Raw genomic sequence first — 18,300 nt, 5'->3', positions numbered from 1 at the left:
AATGGGGTAGAGATAGACAGATCTGTCCCTTCTCAGTTTCTCATTTCCCCAGTTTGGGTTCTCACCCAGTGCCCAAACAAGCTCTCAGCAAAAATCCCAAAAGTCTCACAACAAGAACAGTTCCTAGAAACAGTGGACATCACCCTAGCATCACACTCTAGACTTGCTTTTCCAAGGTGTATGGCACTTCCTCAAGTGTCACCCAGTTCCAGATGCAGCAAGTTGGAGTTTCCCAGGTGGTTCAAAGGATGGGAAGAGGGGTTCCCTCCACCCCACTTTCTTCACTCTCTGTCCTCTGCTTCTCCTCCTCCTCCTCCATCTCCAGTGGTGTTGGGGAGGAGTCTTGCCAGTTCCTCTTCTCTGCAGCATCCGTTATCCCCTTCTACACCATTCCAGAGGTTTGGGGGACTCTCCTCTCAAACAGTGTGGTAAGTGGCACTGGGGGTTACTGTGGGGATGGGAATCATTTTGGTTAAACCAACAGCCTTGTGGACAAAAGGAGACTTTCTGTCCCGTAAGGCGCTGTCTGAGCACAACCCAGGGCGTTCTTACACATGTGACACGCACAGAAGACCAACCCTTTTAAACAGTAGCCACCTTTTCTGCCTAGCATCTTCTGTACCCACCAAAAACTGCTGAATTGCAGAATAATCTTACATTGTTAAGAGTAATTAAGTTTTTGGATCAAATTAGCCTGAAAGGCTAAGTTTAATAATGTGTCTAAGAAACATGGTTTTGAATTGGGTAATTTATTGGGAGACATTATTACCAAAGTATTCCGTATGAGACGCTATATTTGTCTATATAACAAAAATAATGTGCATGCCGTTAAGTTTAAAAAGGTCTATTAAAACTACAGCGAGGGAATAAGCATTACAAATTACTGTGCAGCCATAACAACAATAAACTTTTTTGTGGCTTAAATCTGCTAATAATAACCTTGCAGAATTCAAATATGGGGTATGAGCCAAAGTCCTGTTGATGTCAGCTATTCAACTCTCTCCCATTTAAAACAACAGGGCATATAAATGTACTCAGTTTTGGCTGGATTGTGTTGAGCTCTCCCACTATTACTAGTAATTTAATCAGCAGCTCTGTCTTCTCCTCCCTAGCCACCAGCTTCCTAGTTTATTCAGAAACGATTCATTCATCCTCACCCCCGCAGCCGGAAACAATTCTATTTAATCACAATTATTAACAGAACCATGCTATTCATTCTACATCCAGTGTGGTGTTGTGTAGTGACTATAGCAAGGGGCAGGGAGTTGTCACCCCCTATAAAGTGTCAGACAACAATTCCCATCAATCCAGACCATTGGCCATGCTGGCTGGAGCTGATGGGAGCTAGATTCCAGCAATATTTGTAGGGCCACAGGTTCTCACTTGACATACAGTGGTACCTCGGGTTAAGTACTTAATTTGTTCCGGAGGTCCGTTCTTAACCTGAAACTGTTCTTAACCTGAAGCACCACTTTAGCTAATGGGGCCTTCCTGCTGCTGCCACGCCGCCAGAGCACAATTTCTGTTGCGTGTCGAGGTCCCGAGGTCCACCCCAATAACTCACACATCACACAGAAGTTTTTGTTTAAGATTTTTGGCATAATTTTGGCCACAACTTTATTAAAATACAAATTTGTGAGTGGTTGCGTAGGCATTGGTTGCGACTATCTGCCCCCACCATGGGGGACAGACTGACATTCCGCACGATGCGGAAGTCAGAATGGGGGAATACACTTGGGGGTTACGCGGAGCAGGGAACCTGCCCTCACCCCAAGTGCAACCAGGAGCTCATTGCTATGGCCCAAGCCCCCTTGACAGAGTGGACAAGCAATAGTTAGCCCCCAATTCCTTTAACGGAATCCCTTGCAGTAGCAGCATTAGAGGGGCAGGCGCAGCCAATCCATGCCCCTCAACCAACCAAACCATAAACCAATGCCTAACCGCGAACCTTACAAGTTGTGACATTTGCTACGCAGTAGGCAAAAACCAAATGGCCCCAGCCAATCAGCCAGATGGACAAAATTCCTACCAGGCCCCCGCTCCAAAGCAGACGACCCCATGACAGGCATAGCAAGGTCAAAGCGAACAACCCTATTCTAGGGAGGGAGGGACGGGCAATCTGATGCACGGGCGAAAAGAGGAAGCTCTAGCCTCGTGCAAGGAGTTTTACTATTTCTGGCTGTCAATCAAAAAATGGCAACATTAACTTCTTCCCAACAACAAGGGAAGCCCCAATCGTATCAGTGGCCAACAATCAATTAGCCCGCCCCCCAACTTTGGAGTGTCCTGGCAGCCCCCACCGCAACACGTGCTCTCCATGAAGGAGAACACGCTTTCTCATCCTGAAGCAAAGTTCTTAACCTGAGGTATTATTTCTGGGTTGGCGGAGTCTGTAACCTTAAGCATATGTAACCTGAAGTGTATGTAACCCAAGGTACCACTGTATTAAGAGTGTCAGGTTGGCATCAAGGCCAGTGGCGTAGCGTGGGGGGTGCAAGGGGGGCAGGCCGCACCGGGCGCAACATCTGGGGGGGCGCGCTCGCTGCCTCCGGAGTCGCCGAAGAGCCTCGGGTGCAGGCTGTAGCGGAGCCGCATGTCTCGCGGAACCGACGAGCTGTGCACGCGTCCGGGCTGAAGGCGCCCGGCAGGCAGCGGCTCTCAGCGCTCGCCGCAGAGGACGCGCCAGGCAGCCCCTCCTCACAGCCCCGCCTCCGCTGCTGCAGCTGCTGGGCCGTTGCATTTTCCTCGCCTCTCTGCCCCCCTCCTCCTCCGGGCAAGCGGCGTCGTTTGGGCGGCAGCGCCAGCGGCAACTTGCAGGTTAGGGGTTGGGGGGGCGCAAATTACTTGCCTTGCCCCGGGTTAGGGGGCGCAAATTACTTGCGTTGCCCCGGGTGCTGACAACTCACGCTACGCCGCTGATCAAGGCAGCTCAGGTTCACATTCCTACTTAACTAGCCTAGACTACCTTTTCAGGGTTGTTGTGAGAATAAAATGGGGGGCAGGGTGAGCATGTATACATAAATGAACTCCCTGGAGGAATCTATATGAAATAAATAAGTAAATATCCCCCTCCTGCCAAAAGTGGCAGTAGCACAAACAGATCAATCTTCATTAACCACTTCTGTGTCTTCTCCAGCCAGTCTCTTCTAGCCAGTCGTTTTTTATTGGCGAAATAATGTGCAGAACATTTTGTGAATTTCCCAAAATGCTTAACATAATAATTACCATTCAGATATAAATCATACCTCTACTCTAAATTTCAATAATGTTTTCCACTGTATCATTTATGTATTTATTTCATATACAACTCACCATTTACGATGACATCTGAAGGCATTGAGCCATGTAAAATAGCACATAGAAGATTCAAAAAAAGGGGGGGGGATTCATACAAAATATACAACATCCCCCCTCCTGAAATCCAAACTTGAAACACAATAAAAGTAACAAGCACTTAAAAACATAGGTTATTTCTAGCACCTCTCATTTCATATTAAATAAACTGAGTCCTATCCCAGGCATACTCAGAGTACACCAGTGAAATAAGTGAACCGATTTCCATGGGGTTGTTCTGAGTAGGACATACATTGAGTTAATCACCCATTAATCTGATTTACAATCCTGATGACACTTAATACTTTCATATGTTTCATAATAAACGAGCGTTTAAAAATAAGTGACTTCGGATTTAAAACATTAATCAGGAGTATCGAGAATATGAGACCGAATGACATGAATTCTCATGTGAAAATGCCACAGTCAACATTCTATCATTTCTTACCCTGTTCTTGCCCTCTCTGACCCTCTTATTATGTTTGTTAATTTAATCATATAAACTATATCCCATATTTTTGTTACCCAGCTTTCTACTGAAGCTCTGTCCCCCCCTCCCCCATTCCTGACATACAGTCTTCTAAGCTACTATTATCCAGTCTCTTCTGTAGTTGTGTCAGAGATCCCACACTCTGTGGATCCCAATAGCTGCACTGTGAAGTGGGAAGGGGGCTTTTGAGTTTTGAACCTGATGGGTCTTGCCTGTAAATTGGTGAGCTAAGAGCTCCCTGAGGACAAAGGAACTAAAAGATGGCACACATTTTCATGCGCTGAGCATATTTTTCTATGTGCATGTGAGGTGGGAATCATATTTATAAGGAGGCAGGGAAACACTGGTTGATGTCCCGTGGATGGCTCCTCAACACTTTATGTCCTCATGTCCTTGACATTTTATTGTCAAATCTGTCTCCTATCCCCCTTGCAGAGAGACAATTCCCAGAGTGGTTTAACAATCTACCCCCCTTCCAAGGGAACTCTGAGAATTCTAGCTGTGGGAGGGCAATAGGGGTTTCCTAACAACTCTCAGAACTATTAATCAACCCAGAATTCTTTGTGGGAAACCATGATTGTTTACAGTGGTATGAGGGCTTGCCCCCCTAGCTAGAACTCTCCTCTCAGGTGGGCACTGTTGCCATTCTAAGAGAATGAGGGAGGTGTTCATGGTGAGTTCTGGCACCTCTTTTTCTAGAAAAAATACTACTGAGTGGCATCATAGTGCTTTTAATGCATGGTGTGAATGTGACCTAAATTCAGTGGTGGACTTGGGTATTATGGAACCCTGTGCAAAGCCAAAATTTGGTGCCGCCCCAGCCCTCATGCTGCCTTCTGAAAGGAGGGTAAAGAGGTGACCGGCTTTGGGAAGGAGACACGAGGGCTCTGGGACAGAGTCCTAGAGCTGTCTCACCTCCTCCCCAAATCTTAGAAAGCGCTAACTAGGCTTTGGGAAGGAGATGAGAGGACTTTAGGACCCTGTCGGAGCCTCACACCTCCTTCTCAGAACTCCAGTGCCTCACTTACCAGGTTTTGAGACAGTGCCCCCTTGGCCCTGTGCCCAGTGCATGCTTGCCCAACCCTAAATCTGCCCCTAAGTTGCACGTCTCTGCAGTACAAAGTTCACTGTAGTGAATGTCCACCTACATATGGCAAACACTCCTACTATGTCAGCTGTTAATTGGCTATCAGTGTGCAGAATCTTGTTAAATGTCTGGCCATGCCATCCACATGGCACGAGAGAGAGTGGTGATCGGAAATGGCAGTACCATTGTAGAAGATAGCAGAGAGAGGAGAAAGGTTTCCCAGTTGTCGTCTCCTCCTCCTCTAAAACCTGACAAATAGCAGGGAAATTATTATTTCCCAATGTTTTTGTCAATTTTGGATAGCGGTTTGATGCAGTACCTCTCTGAGTTATTACCTTTTGCTTGACATGCGTCGGAATAAGATTCTTGCTCCTCAAATGAGACTGAATAGCCGTTTTTCATGCAAAATGCCCATGCTGACATTCAAAGAACGATTTTTGCCTATTTGTGGTCGAAATGTGCAGATACTTAAGCAGATCCTGTTATCTGGTGGTACAGCAGAAACATTATGCTGTGATTTAGAGGGCTGAAATCTAACCAAGATGGATCGTTGGAAGCACATTAAAATGAATACTTAGCAAAAGTTTGTGATCGAAGCAGCTATATTCATTTCTCATCTGTCCTTCCCCCTGCCCCACTTAGCTTTCTGGTGTGTGTGTTTTAATTTTTTAAAAAAACACTACTGCTATACGTTATACAAATATGATAAGCAGAAATGACCTTCAATACTGAAGTGATATTTTTTTTGGGGGGGGGGGATTGGGGTCAGGAGAGACATGGGCTACAGTCTTAAAGCCATAATAGTGTGATGTGCATGTGGGGTTAAGAACCTTTGGAAGTTTCTACTCCATAAATGTACTGTAAATGTTGACTGCTGCTAATAATAGTAATGGGCAGAACAGTTCTATGGATTAGACTGCCCCTGACATACCCCCACCCTCCTCGACAACAGCCTCTCTGCCATTCTTCTGAAAGCACAGGGTTGGTCTCCAAATGTAAATTCCTTAAATAAGCACTTCAGAGGAACAGACAATGCACAAGCCTTGCTCTTTCCTTGAATGATGTAACATTTGTGTTGTGTTTATTTCCCCCTGCATCAGAGATATGTTGATGGCAATGAGCAGATCACAAGGGGAAGGGTGCCAGAGCACATGCTTTACATAGGGATCAGTTTTCTTACGTTTCCAGTCAAATCTTTCCATTTGTTTGTTTATTTATAAGAGTTTGTACTCGCCTGTTACCATAAGGTCCCAGGGCAGGTCACAATAATAGAACCATATGTTCTAAAAACAACTAAAACCGTTTCAAACTATTTTATGAAAAGATTAAGGTAATATCGATACGATACGATACGGTATCTTTATTGTCATTGTCCCTTGCGGAACAATGAAATTGAAAACTACATAAAAACTACATAAAACTACCACAAAACTACATAAAACTACATAAAAACTACATAAAACATTCAAAACCCCCTAAAAACTCTAAAACCCCATTTTAAAATACACTATACTACAGAGACCCCTTATGCTGCGTTTAGAACCAGAATTGCATTAGCGTAGAAACTGTTTTTCAGGTGGCTAGTCCTGGCCTTTATAACCCTATACCTTCTTCCAGAAGGCAGAAGCTGAAAGAGATCATTTCCCGGGTGTGTACTATCATGTGCTATCTCTGCCGCTTTCTTATGGCACCTGGCAGCATAGATTTGATCTAAGGTGGGAAAGAGCGCACCCAATAATTCTCTCTGCAGCCTTTACAATCCTGGATAGCATTGTTTTTTCCCTGGCCGTGCAGCTCCCAAACCACACGCACAGACCATAAGTTAGTACGCTCTCCACAGTGCAATGGTAGAATGCCATCAACAGGTCCTTTGAGAGATTGTTTTTCCAGAGGATTCTCAGAAAATACAACCTCTGCTCTGCTCTCTTCACCAGGTCTTTGCTGTTCTCTCCCCAGGTTAGGTTGTCTCTCAACTCCATTCCCAGAAATCGAAACACTGAGACCTGTTCCATGCACTTCCCCTCAATAATAAATGGCTGAATATTCAATTTACATTTCCTAAAGTCCACAATGATCTCTTTTGTTTTCTTTAAGTTAAGCAGTAAGTTGTTTTTCCTGCACCACTCCCCCAACCGCTCAACTTCCTTCCTATAGTCCGTCTCCCCCTCTCCAGCCGTAAGTAAACCAACCACCGTTGTATCATCTGCGAACTTAATGATCTTATTACTGGGGTATTTGGGGGCACAGTCAGCTGTATAGAGCGTGTATAAAAGCGGGCTCAACACGCACCCCTGCAGCGTCCCCGTATTCGTGATGAGATCCGCAGAGACGTGGGAACCCAACCTGACCCTTTGGGAACGGTTTGATAGAAAGTCTAATATCCACCTGCACAAACATGATGGAAGTCCCAGGTCTAATAATTTGGGCACCAATCTATGCGGAAGAATAGTATTAAATGCAGAACTAAAGTCTACAAATAACAGTCTCGCGTAGTTCCCTTGTTTCTCCAAATGAGTCAGGACAGCATGTAAAGCCGTTGCCACAGCATCCTCTGTGGATCTCTTTGCCTTGTACGCAAACTGGTAAGGGTCAAGTCCCACTGGCAGACAAGATAAGATGCGCTTCGTCACCAGTTTTTCGAAACATTTCATTATAATGGGTGTCAGCGCCACAGGGCGAAAATCATTCAGACTGTCTATCTTTGATGTTTTTGGCAGGGGTATAATGGCAGCGGATTTCAGGCAGGGTGGAACAGTGGCTTGGGCCAGAGACTGGTTAAAAATCTTCGTAAAGACTCCTGCCAGTTGGTCCGAACAATCTCTTAGCACCCTGCCAGCCACCCCATCCGGGCCCATAGCCTTCCTCATGTTTACCTCCTTTAATATTCGCCTCACTTCTCCCTCTTCCACCCTGGCAGCATTTCCTGTAGGTAGTGACGCCAATAGCTCTGGCATCCCTGTTGGAGTCACTGTTGGTGTCACCTCAAATCGGGCAAAGAAGGTATTCAACTCTCCCACCAAGGAAGCAGTACTCTCTACCACTGATGAATTCCTTGATTTATAACCAGTCAGATGTTGGACTCCCTGCCATATTTGTCTAGTATCATGATTTCTCAGATGGTCCTCAATTTTTCCTCTGTACTCCGCTTTTGCTTTCCTGATACCCCTCTTCAAGTTCGCTCTTTCTATGCCATATAATACCTGGTCCCCAGTTCTAAAGGCAGAATTTCTGGCCTTCAATAATCTCCCAACCTCTCCTGTCATCCAGGGCTTCCTATTCGGATACAACTTAACATACTTTCCCCTGGTGACATTTGCTGTGCAGAATGTAATATAATCCAGGACCATTGATGTATAAGTTTCTAGATCTTGATGATCGAAGATATTCCATCAGATACCAGGTGATGCAGAAGACCTCATTTTTGAGACTCCACAGAGATGCCGCCAGTAGATAATATTGACCAAGGTGGACATTAGCTTGAGCTGGTAGTTTCCAGTGTTTGTAAGCAGGTCCCTGTTTTCATTACTGAAAATCTGGAATGTCTGCTGAATTGGCCCACAGTCAACAGTTGGTGGGTTTAGCAAAGTATTACTCAGAGTAGACTCATTGAAATGAATGGACCTAACTTAGTCATGTTCATTAATTTCAATGAGTGTAACTCTTGAATAAAACTTAGTTGACTACCACCCAGTGTTTCTTCAGAAGAATACCGAGGCGTGCTAAAGCTTACGAAGATTGTTCCTTGGCGTTTTGCATTACGTACAAACATTCTTCTTGCTGTAAACCCCCCAGTCCCTCATCACATTCACAAACACTGTCAATATTTTGAAAAGAAGCAGCCAGGCAACTCCAAGTGAATAAGGTATTTCTGGAGAAATGCTGATGCGGTGATACCATTCCCTGGCAATCCATTAGTATGCGGTGTGTGCCTTTTTGCTGCATGACACCTTGTCAAGAGATAGAAAAATGTCTCTTCACCCCACCCCAAATAATAACATAGATGAAATAAGCAGAGCTGGCAGGACAGGAACAATTGCATATTCCTACAGCAATTGATTAAATCAACCCCAGAATTACTGTCTCCTTAGATGTGTCTCGAACGTTGCAATCTCAGGAAAGGCATAACTGCCTAGTAGATACGCTTCAAAATGGGGGAAAAGCCTGTTATCTCTCTGACTGGCATTTTTTAGGGTGCTGAAAACGAACTCTTCCCCTGAGAACTTGCTATAATGGGCCAGACTTCCCCAAAGCAACACACAAGGGATGCATGCTAACGCCCTGTGATTTCACAGAATCAATGAATCTTAAGAGTTGGCAGTCTAGCAATGCAGGAATCTCAGCTAAAGCATCCATGACAGATGGTCATCCAACCTCTGCTTAAAAACTTTCCATAAAAGAGAGTCCACCACCTCTTGTGGGAGTCCATTCCACTGCCAAACAACTCTCACTGTCAGAAAGTTTTTCCGAATGTTTAGTCGATACCTATACAGTGGTACCTCAGGTTAAGAACTTAATTCGTTCTGGAGGTCCGTTCTTAACCTGAAACTGTTCTTAACCTGAGGTACCACTTTAGCCACCACGGGATTTCTGTTCTCATCCTGAAGCAAAGTTCTTAACCAGAGGTACTATTTCTGGGTTAGTGGAGTCTGTAACCTGAACTGTCTGTAACCTGAAGCGTCTGTAACCCGAGGTACCACTGTATTTATAATATTAGTATATCTCGCTAGTGAGTGCATCTGTATGAGTGAAAAGACCTTCCTGCCCCCCGAACCTGCATTATAATGCTTTCCTTCCTTGCCAAGCCCTACTGACACAGGGCATTCTGCTGGTATCCTATGCAGCATGCATTGAGCAAGGCCATTGGTCCATCGATGTCTGCACTGATTGGTGGCAGCTCTCTGTGGCTGGAGGCATTCCTACCTAGAGACACTGAGGATTCAACCAGAGAGACCTGATCCATGTAGAGAAGATGCTATGGCCCTTTCCAGTATACCTCCTCCACCTGTGAGGGCAACATCTCTCCAAGTGCATCAAGTAGCTTATTTACTGAGAGTGCCTATGAAGATGCAGGCCACTGTTAGAATTCCTGCTCCGTGATTGCAGTCATGGGATTTTTGTCTGTCACATGACCGTATATGTTTTGACTCCGCAGAGTGGGAAGTGACGGAGACAGGATGTTTGTGTTACTGTGTTCCATGAAGTGGGACTACTGTCCTCCCCCCCCCTTTGCTGCTTGATGCTAGAGAGAGAGGGAGCCATGTTGCAGTGCTCTGTGTGTGTTTATATGTAAAAAAGTAGATTAGCCAAAATGCTGAGTTGCTGAGGTCTGTTACGCATGATGTGCAAACTCTGTGGATCCCTAAGTGTGCCGGTGTCTGTTGGCACCAGTTGCTGTGATGTTCATGCAGAAGAAAGCTTTTGAAGCTTCTGAATGAAAACCAGGAGGGAGAGAACATGCCAGTTGGGCATGTGTCTCTGCCAGGGTCCTACGTGAGTGTAGGCTGAGCTCCTGATAGCCACTGGGTGCTGCAGCATGAGGAGTGGGAGGCCTCAGCTTCCTCTGAAGGGCCTGAGGTGCTCCACTGGGCCTGACATGTCCCTGATGTGCCTTGTGACTGGCCACGGGGCTGGGGAAGGAGTAAAGAGGATGACAGCAGAGTCCTGTGGGAAGTTCTTTTCACTCTGCTCCTTACTCGCAGCAGTGAAAGGATTCCCCCCTACAAAACCACTTCTCACTACTCTCATTTTGTTTTCATCCCCCCCTTATTTTCAGTTAATTCACATTACATGTTAATTGCCATACACCTTCATCATTATACGTAACATGAATACAGTGGTACCTCGGGTTAAGAACTTAGTTCGTTCTGGAGGTCCATTCTTAACCTGAAACTGTTCTTAACCTGAGGCACCACTTTAGCTTAATGAGGCCCCCCGCTGCTGCCGCGCTGCCGTCATGCGATTTCTGTTCTCATCCTGAGGTAAAGTTCTTAACCTGAGGTACTATTTCTGCGTTAGTGGAGTCTGTAACCTGAAGCGTCTGTAACCCGAGGTACCACTGTATATTATTTCTGCAAATTTCCCACATCTAAGCCTGCAACCACCTCCCCTTATACCCAAATGCCCGTGTGACTTCCTTCACCCACATGTGTGATATCCAACTTCTTACTTAATAAAAACCTCTAATATTGTGTTCATTTTTATTCATTGCAATAATCATTCATCTATTAAAAAAAGAGAGGGAAACATAACTTCTTAAATTAATAGGTTCAGTCTATACTTCTCCAGAGATTTGTATGGTGATTTTGCAAAGGACCCCCTGAAGATCTGAGCAGGATCTGACCACAACCAAGCACTGTTTAACAATAAGTCAATTTGATGCCAACAGGAGAGATTTAAGTATGAGCTTCTCTCCATGTATCGAAGTTAATGGAACTTGACGGTGCTGAAATTTGGCTTATGTTTAGGATATTAGTCACCTGTCCTGATTATTTCTGCTCTGAATACTCCACAGGTGCTTCTACCTCCACCCTTAAGGTACATATTTCCAAACAATTCAATTTTTGTTGCAATGTAATGGCCCGGCATTGTTGTTTTGGGACACCGCCTGGTTGGAAAGTTCACCTGAATGTCTCTTTTCAAAAAAGTTCAGGCAAATTCAGTAGTTACTCTACTTGTCTTTTGATAGCTCTCTTCCCAATGGGCAACTTGTAGGGCTGAATGGATAAACAAGCCTTTATTATTTGTTTATCTGCACTCTCTCTCTACTTGTGAGGCTAAGTAGAGATCTTCTTACATCCTGGAAGCCTGTATTTGTTGTTCTTTGTCTGTGGACAATTGAAAACTGTATTTTAATTTATGTTTAAACCCAAGTTTGCTTTTTGAATGAAAATAGGAGCATTATCCACAGGGAAGGCTCGTGACCGACTATCAGGCAAGAATGAAGTACACACCAGATAAAGCTCCCAGCTTATACACCCTCTGGGATGAAATTATAGAAACAGATTTAGAAATAAAAGTCGTTATTTGTGCTGTGAAGTAAGCTTTTTTTAAAAAAAGAAGAAGAAGGAGAAAAGGAAAAAAAATCGGTTTCTGCAGAAGAAAAGAATTTCTGCCTCCAGGATCTTATCAGCACAGCCTTAATTTAGCAAAATCCTTCTTACGCCTAAGCCCCACATATAGTAAAAAGCAAGGAAGCTAAGCAATAGTAGGAACCTTTCTTTCCTTCCTAAAAATCCTATTTTTAGAGGAAAGCCTCCTACTGAAACAAGGTGTTGCTAAATGTTGGATGGAATATAAATCTTTTACAATGCTGCTTGCTCATTTTGATTGCTTTCTTTGATTCCTTCCAATGCTTCCTTTAATAATTTAAATTTATTTATTTATTTCTTCAGGTACCTTTTCTTGGCCAATGCTTTGAGGTTTCTTTTGGCATATTGATTTTGATCTTTGATATTGCAGCTGTTCCACAACAGCCCATGTCAAGGAGAGACAGGTATCCGATATTTACACTTTGGACCAGTGCTTAGAAAGTACATTTTTAAAAAGGAACCAGTTCCAGTTCAACTCCATCCTTTCACAAAATTAACTAGTTTCGTTCTAGTTTAGTTCAAGTTCTACCCCCCCAATGAACTTAATTCGTCTTTAATTCATTCAACAATAATGGGAGCTACGTCTGAATGTGGTTTGGAAAATTCCAAACAAGTTCATCCCAAGCAAAGAGGAAATGTAGCACCAAAAAAGTGGGCAAATAAGGTATGTGTACAGTTCTGGAGGTCCGTACTTAACCTGAAACTGTTCTTAACCTGAAGCACCACTTTAGCTAATGGGGCCTCCTGCTGCCGCCGCTGTGCGATTTCTGTTCTCATCCTGAAGCAAAGTTCTTAACCCGAGGTATTATTTCTGGGGTAGCGGAGTCTGTAACCTGAACCGTCTGTAACCTGAAGCACCTGTAACCCGAGGTACCACTGTATATGCATATGGCAATTTATATGTATAGAATATGTATACAATTTTAGAAATAGTTGCCATAATGTAAAGATTTTTTGAACAAAACATACCTCATCCCAGTGTAGCAGGAAACTTGGGTTCCTGTTTGGTCTGCAAATTCTAGGCTCCACCCCTCCCTTCTCAGGATTATTCATCTTTAAAACCAAACTTGACCACCCCCGCATTTAGAAAGGCACCCGCGTAAGCCAAATTTATCATCTTGCCATCTGCACTATTGGAAGGCAGATACAGAACTAGATTCCCCATGGCGAGTGGATCTGCCCATGGAAGAGAGGTCAAATTAAAACCGTAGGTGCAGATCTTATTCAGGTATCAGAGCCTCCTTCATAATCCCGCCTGTATGAAAAGTACCAGGGAGGATGGAGGAATATTTTTAAAGTTACTTCTTGTCTGACTGGAATCCCTATGTCACCAGAAATGTAGCTAGTTTTGGTGCAACAGCCATAAGTCAAAGAAACCAAAAGACTACATGGCTCCACAAACAGTCATAATCTGACACAGCTCACAGTAAAATTCTTCTATTTTTTATTTTTTTTAAACTTTGAATGGAGTTTATATTTCCTTGGATGCATATTTTAAATCTATTGAATTAGTATATTGATTGTTAAATTCCACTTTGACTGTTTTAATGTTTACGGAAAAATGATGCTGAATTTCTGATTTTAATATGCTGGCTGTTTAGCCGTAATAATAAACATTCATATCTTTAAAACAGACAGTCCTCCAAACAGAGGACTGTAGCCTGTAAAGTAGGATACATGGCAACTATTAATTAAACAACCACTTTCTTATTTCGGTTTAAGGGAAAAGGAAAAGTCAACCTGGTTTTCAACACACTGTAAGCTTGAATAAATTCCTTAAACCTTAAAACTACTGGCCATATTAGATCCTACCACAAATAAGGATCCCTCACACGAGAAGTGACATTTAAAACTGGCTTCAGAGCTTAGGCCTGGCTGAGTGCTAGCTCCAAGTCTATTCTGTCGGGGAGCACCAAAGACAATACCATTGCTCTGAGAAAGCAGCAATGTCAACACAGCCATCAGCAAGGCATTTTGCTCCCTGAGGTGGAGCAGCAAATCCTCCCTTTTCCCAAAAAAATGAATCAAGATGGACCCAAGGCAGGTCAAGTTATTTTGGTACCTAAGGCAGAACATTCCACAAGCCTTTCTCTCGACTCCCTGGCAGTAAAAATACAATAAAGGGGCCCCTGACCATTAGGTCCAGTCGTGGCTGACTCTGGGGTTGCGGCGCTCATCTCGCTTTACTGGCCGAGGGAGCCGGCGTACAGCTTCTGGGTCATGTGGCCAGCATGACTAAGCCACGTCTGGCAAACCAGAGCAGCGCATGGAAACGCCGTTTACCTTCCCGCCGGAGCAGTACCTATTTATCTACTTGCACTTTGGCGTGCTTTCGAACTGCTAGGTTGGCAGGAGCAGGGACCGAGCAATGGGAACTCACCCCGTCGCGGGGATTCGAACCACTGACCTTCTGATCGGTAAGCCCTAGGCTCTGTGGTTTAGACCACAGCGCCACCTGCATCCATGCAAAAATGCAATACAATGCTTTAAATAAATGGCTGCCCTTTCTTATCACCAAAACTTCGCTGATGGAGGTAGCCATTTCACTCTGTCTAATGGAAGGGCCAGCATAGAACTGATGCAGATGAACACAAACATCTGCATGTGCCTTCCTCATCTGCAGGGCAATACCATGTGGTCCTGACTGGAATTGCAATCATATCATACATTTAAAGAACAATGATACCACTTTAAACAGGAATGGCTTCCCCCAAGTAATTCCAGGAGCTGTAGTTTGTTAATGGGGAGCTATAGTTTGTTAGGAGGCCCCTGTTCTTGTCACCTATCTACAGTTCCCAGAGTTCCCCATGAAGAGGGATTGATAGTTAAACCACATTGGGCTGAGGGGCGGGGGGGGGGACAGGGGGCTCTTTATAACAATAATAATTTATTGTTTATACCCTGCCCATCTGGCTGGGTTCCCCCAGCCACTCTGGGCGCCTTAACAACTCTCGCCAACCTTAACAAATTACAGCTCCCTGAATTCTTTGAGGGCAGCCATGACTGTGTCAATTGGGATGATAGTGCTTTAAATGTATGGTGTCAGTGTGGCTTAGCTGCATCTTGTCATATGGATGGATACGTATAGCACCACTTGGGACCAAAAGTTGCTGCGATGAGCAACTAGTTGTTTGCAACCATTGCTGGGTTAAAGCTTTTAAGCGTTTCCCTGTTAAGAATGATGGCAGAACATATGGTTGGGTGGTTTTAGCGTCTCAGTGACTGAATGTAGAGCACTGTACCCTTCAGGTAAACATCACATGGCAACGAAACCACATTTTCCAAGCCACTACCCTCATTTCGTACTTGCAATTATACCCCTCGTTCTAATTCTGTGCAAAGGTTAACAAACGTGATCTGATGAAAACCAAGACCCGAAGCATTTTGGAGTTGTTGTTATTTGAATCTAACAATTCTGAACATGGTAAACAAAGCTCTCTTGAAATGTTGCTAATAAATCAGGATAGGAAAATTAATGGGAATTCACGAGCACTAAATCAATGCTCATCAACAGGAGCAATTTAAACCCAACCCTTTGGCTGAAGGTCCATGCAGTTTTTAAAAAAGAGAGCAAAAAAGCACAAGAGAGAAGATCTGTTCAAGCCATGCCAAAGTGTGAACTCTATTGGAAATCAGTGGAGATTTTGCCTACAGAACTGAGGCCACGGTGCTAATTATGCTTACTAGGGAGTAACATGTCTTTAACAGCCAGGAGGAGAGCAAAGCTGCCCATAAGCCAACACTGAACTAGCAAAGACATCCTATTCTATCATCATCATTTTTATAACCTGCCCACCTGACTGAGTTGTCCCAGCCACTCTGGGCGATTTCCAACATGTATAAAAACATAATAAAACATTATACATTAAAAAAATCCCTGTACAGGGCTCCCTTCAGATGTGTTCTAGAGCAGGGGTCTGCAACCTTTAAGACAAAAAGAGCCACTTGGACCCGTTTCCGAAGAAAAAAAACCTGGGAGCCGCAAAACCATTGCGACATTTAAAACAAATATATCTCTGGAGCCGCGATCTGACAGCGGGTGGGAAGGTGACGTCAGGACGGTGCGTGACTAACGCACACACCGCCCCCATGCGACGTCACAGCCAGTACAGCGCCCGCCACAGTGGGGAGTGTCGGGGCGCACAATGCGCCTCCTCCCCTCGCTAGTATCTGCCCCGGATCCGCGGCAAAGGTGTAAAAGAGCCACATGCGGCTCCGGAGCCGCGGGTTGCTGACCCCTGTTCTAGAGGTTGTATGGTTACTGATTTCTTTGGTTCAAGGGTTACATAACATCATAGTCTCCAACACTTATCTGATGGAACGCAGGTGGCGCTGTGGGTTAAACCACAGAACCTAGGACTTGCTGATCAGAAGGTCGGCGGTTCGAATCCCTGTGACGGGGTGAGCTCCCGTTGTTTGGTCCCAGCTCCTGCCAACCTAGCAGTTCGAAAGCACGTCAAAGTGCAAGTAGATAAATAGGAACCGCTCCGGCAGGAAGGTAAACGGTGTTTCTGTGTGCTGCTCTGGTTCGCCAGAAGCGGCTTAGTCATGCTGGCCACATGACCCGGAAGCTGTCTGCGGACAAACGCTGGCTCCCTCGGCCCATAGAACGAGATGAGCGCCGCAACCCCAGAGTCGGTCACGACTGGACCTAATGGTCAGGGGTCCCTTTACCTTTAAGAAAAAGCAGGACATTCTATGATCAAATAAAAAACCAGGACTGCTTCTGTAAATCCAGAACTGTCCCTGGAAAAACACTTGCAGGGTCTGTAATCGATAGCCCTGCCTTCCTTCTCATCCAGGTATCTGTTTGTTTCATAAAGTGTAAGACCCCTTGGGCACTCACCTGCATCAAAATTGGACTTTCTATAGGGCCTGTTGCAATGTTAGGTAGCAGTCTTGTCATAAGTACCTTGAACACCATGAGAAAGCAGGGCACATTAAAGCCAAGAGGACATTAACCTGAAGTGCTCCCATTCATATAGTGGGAGGAGTGCGCTTGTCAAATGTTGGCAACTGCTTCTTATTTCCATCATAATAAATACATGGTTGCAGCATTTGCTTTCAAATCCACACACTGGCAAACCACTTCTGTTGGTGGGTATGTGCGGGAGATCTTCCAGTGCAGGGCAGTGGTTAGAGGCCTGTATTGTGACCCGGGTCCAAATCCCCTCCTATCCATGAAGTTCACATGGTACCCTCGGGCCTATCACCAATGCTCAGCCTCACCTACCTGACAAGACAGTGATGACATGGAGAGCCAGAGACCACTTGGAGGAAAGGGGGGGGGTATAAATACAATAATTAAATGAATAAATCTGCTACCACCAGATTCCTCTTCTGTGTTAAGAATAACTGGCAGTGGTATAACAGAGGAACATTACTCTTAACAGTGGTTACAAACAGTGCTATTTTTTGAGAAAAAGAGGTGCTGGACCTCACCACAAATGCCTCCTTTGTTCGCTTATAAAGGCAAACGTGCCCACCTGAGAGGCCCCGGAACTTAGTTCCGGCTGAAAAAAACACCCTGCTTACAAATAGAGGTATGCAACACAAAATGTGGCAGCTGAAAATTGCTGCTTTTGTGATTTGGAAAATGTGCAGAAGGATCGTGGTCTCCAAGTATGCAGAGACCATTGTAATCCCAGACCTAATAAAACACCTGCCTGTCACAGTCCCTCGTCTATATTTAAACCAACAGTGCTTTATTCTTTTCTAAATTTACTTGACTGTTAAGCCATTGGCTCGGCATTTATTTTGCGCACACTTCTCGAAGAAGACGTTTGATTTTGTATGAAAGTCAAATTCAAAGCAAACTTGATTGCACAGACGACACAAGCATCGATTCCCTCTGTAGCCTCAGATAAAAAAAGAGGAAGGAATATGCTAAGTATCTGAAAGGGAGGCAAAGAGAACTGGCCTGGTACATCTCCCCCACCCCCTGGGAATCAAATCAACAGAGAACAACTTTCTTCCTGCTGAGGACTTTGTGGGACTTTTGCTCCCACCCAACAGGAATCAGCCAGTTCTTTACAAGTCATCTCAACTGCTTTGTGTACCCTTATCCTTCTAGCATTCCAAGTCTTATTCACTCTTTTTTTCTTCTTCCATTGCACATTTTACTGCATACTTCCTGTTTTTGCAAACTGTCTATCTTCAAAAGCCGCTCAAACTGTTGCTACCCCCTTCTTTACACCCCTTCCCCAGTGCTCAGAGATGCATGTGCTGATTTGAGAGGACTCCTTCTGCAGTTTCACTCTATAGTTAACTCAGCAGAAGCTATGCGATAGCACAGGCAGCGG

At 44.6% G+C, this 18,300-nt stretch overlaps 1 protein-coding gene and 1 long non-coding RNA gene across 3 annotated transcripts in view; both read right to left on the bottom strand.

The window, feature by feature from the left end:
* Positions 1 to 9,301, bottom strand: part of LOC310704407 — a 240,074-nt gene extending 230,773 nt beyond the window's left edge. Inside the window, exon 1 of the long non-coding RNA XR_014524771.1 lies at positions 9,282 to 9,301. This is a non-coding gene — a long non-coding RNA (uncharacterized lncRNA). The remainder of the gene's footprint in view (positions 1 to 9,281) is intronic.
* The window catches only part of B3GALT1 (beta-1,3-galactosyltransferase 1), a 329,544-nt gene that overhangs the window by 74,055 nt on the left and 237,189 nt on the right, over positions 1 to 18,300 (bottom strand). The window lies entirely within an intron of this gene.

Source organism: Podarcis liolepis (genome assembly GCF_965112155.1).
Source record: "Podarcis liolepis genome assembly, chromosome: 1".
Lineage (NCBI taxonomy): Eukaryota > Metazoa > Chordata > Lepidosauria > Squamata > Lacertidae > Podarcis > Podarcis liolepis.
Note: the sequence above shows the minus strand (reverse complement) of the source record. Positions and strands in the feature narration are given on the sequence as shown.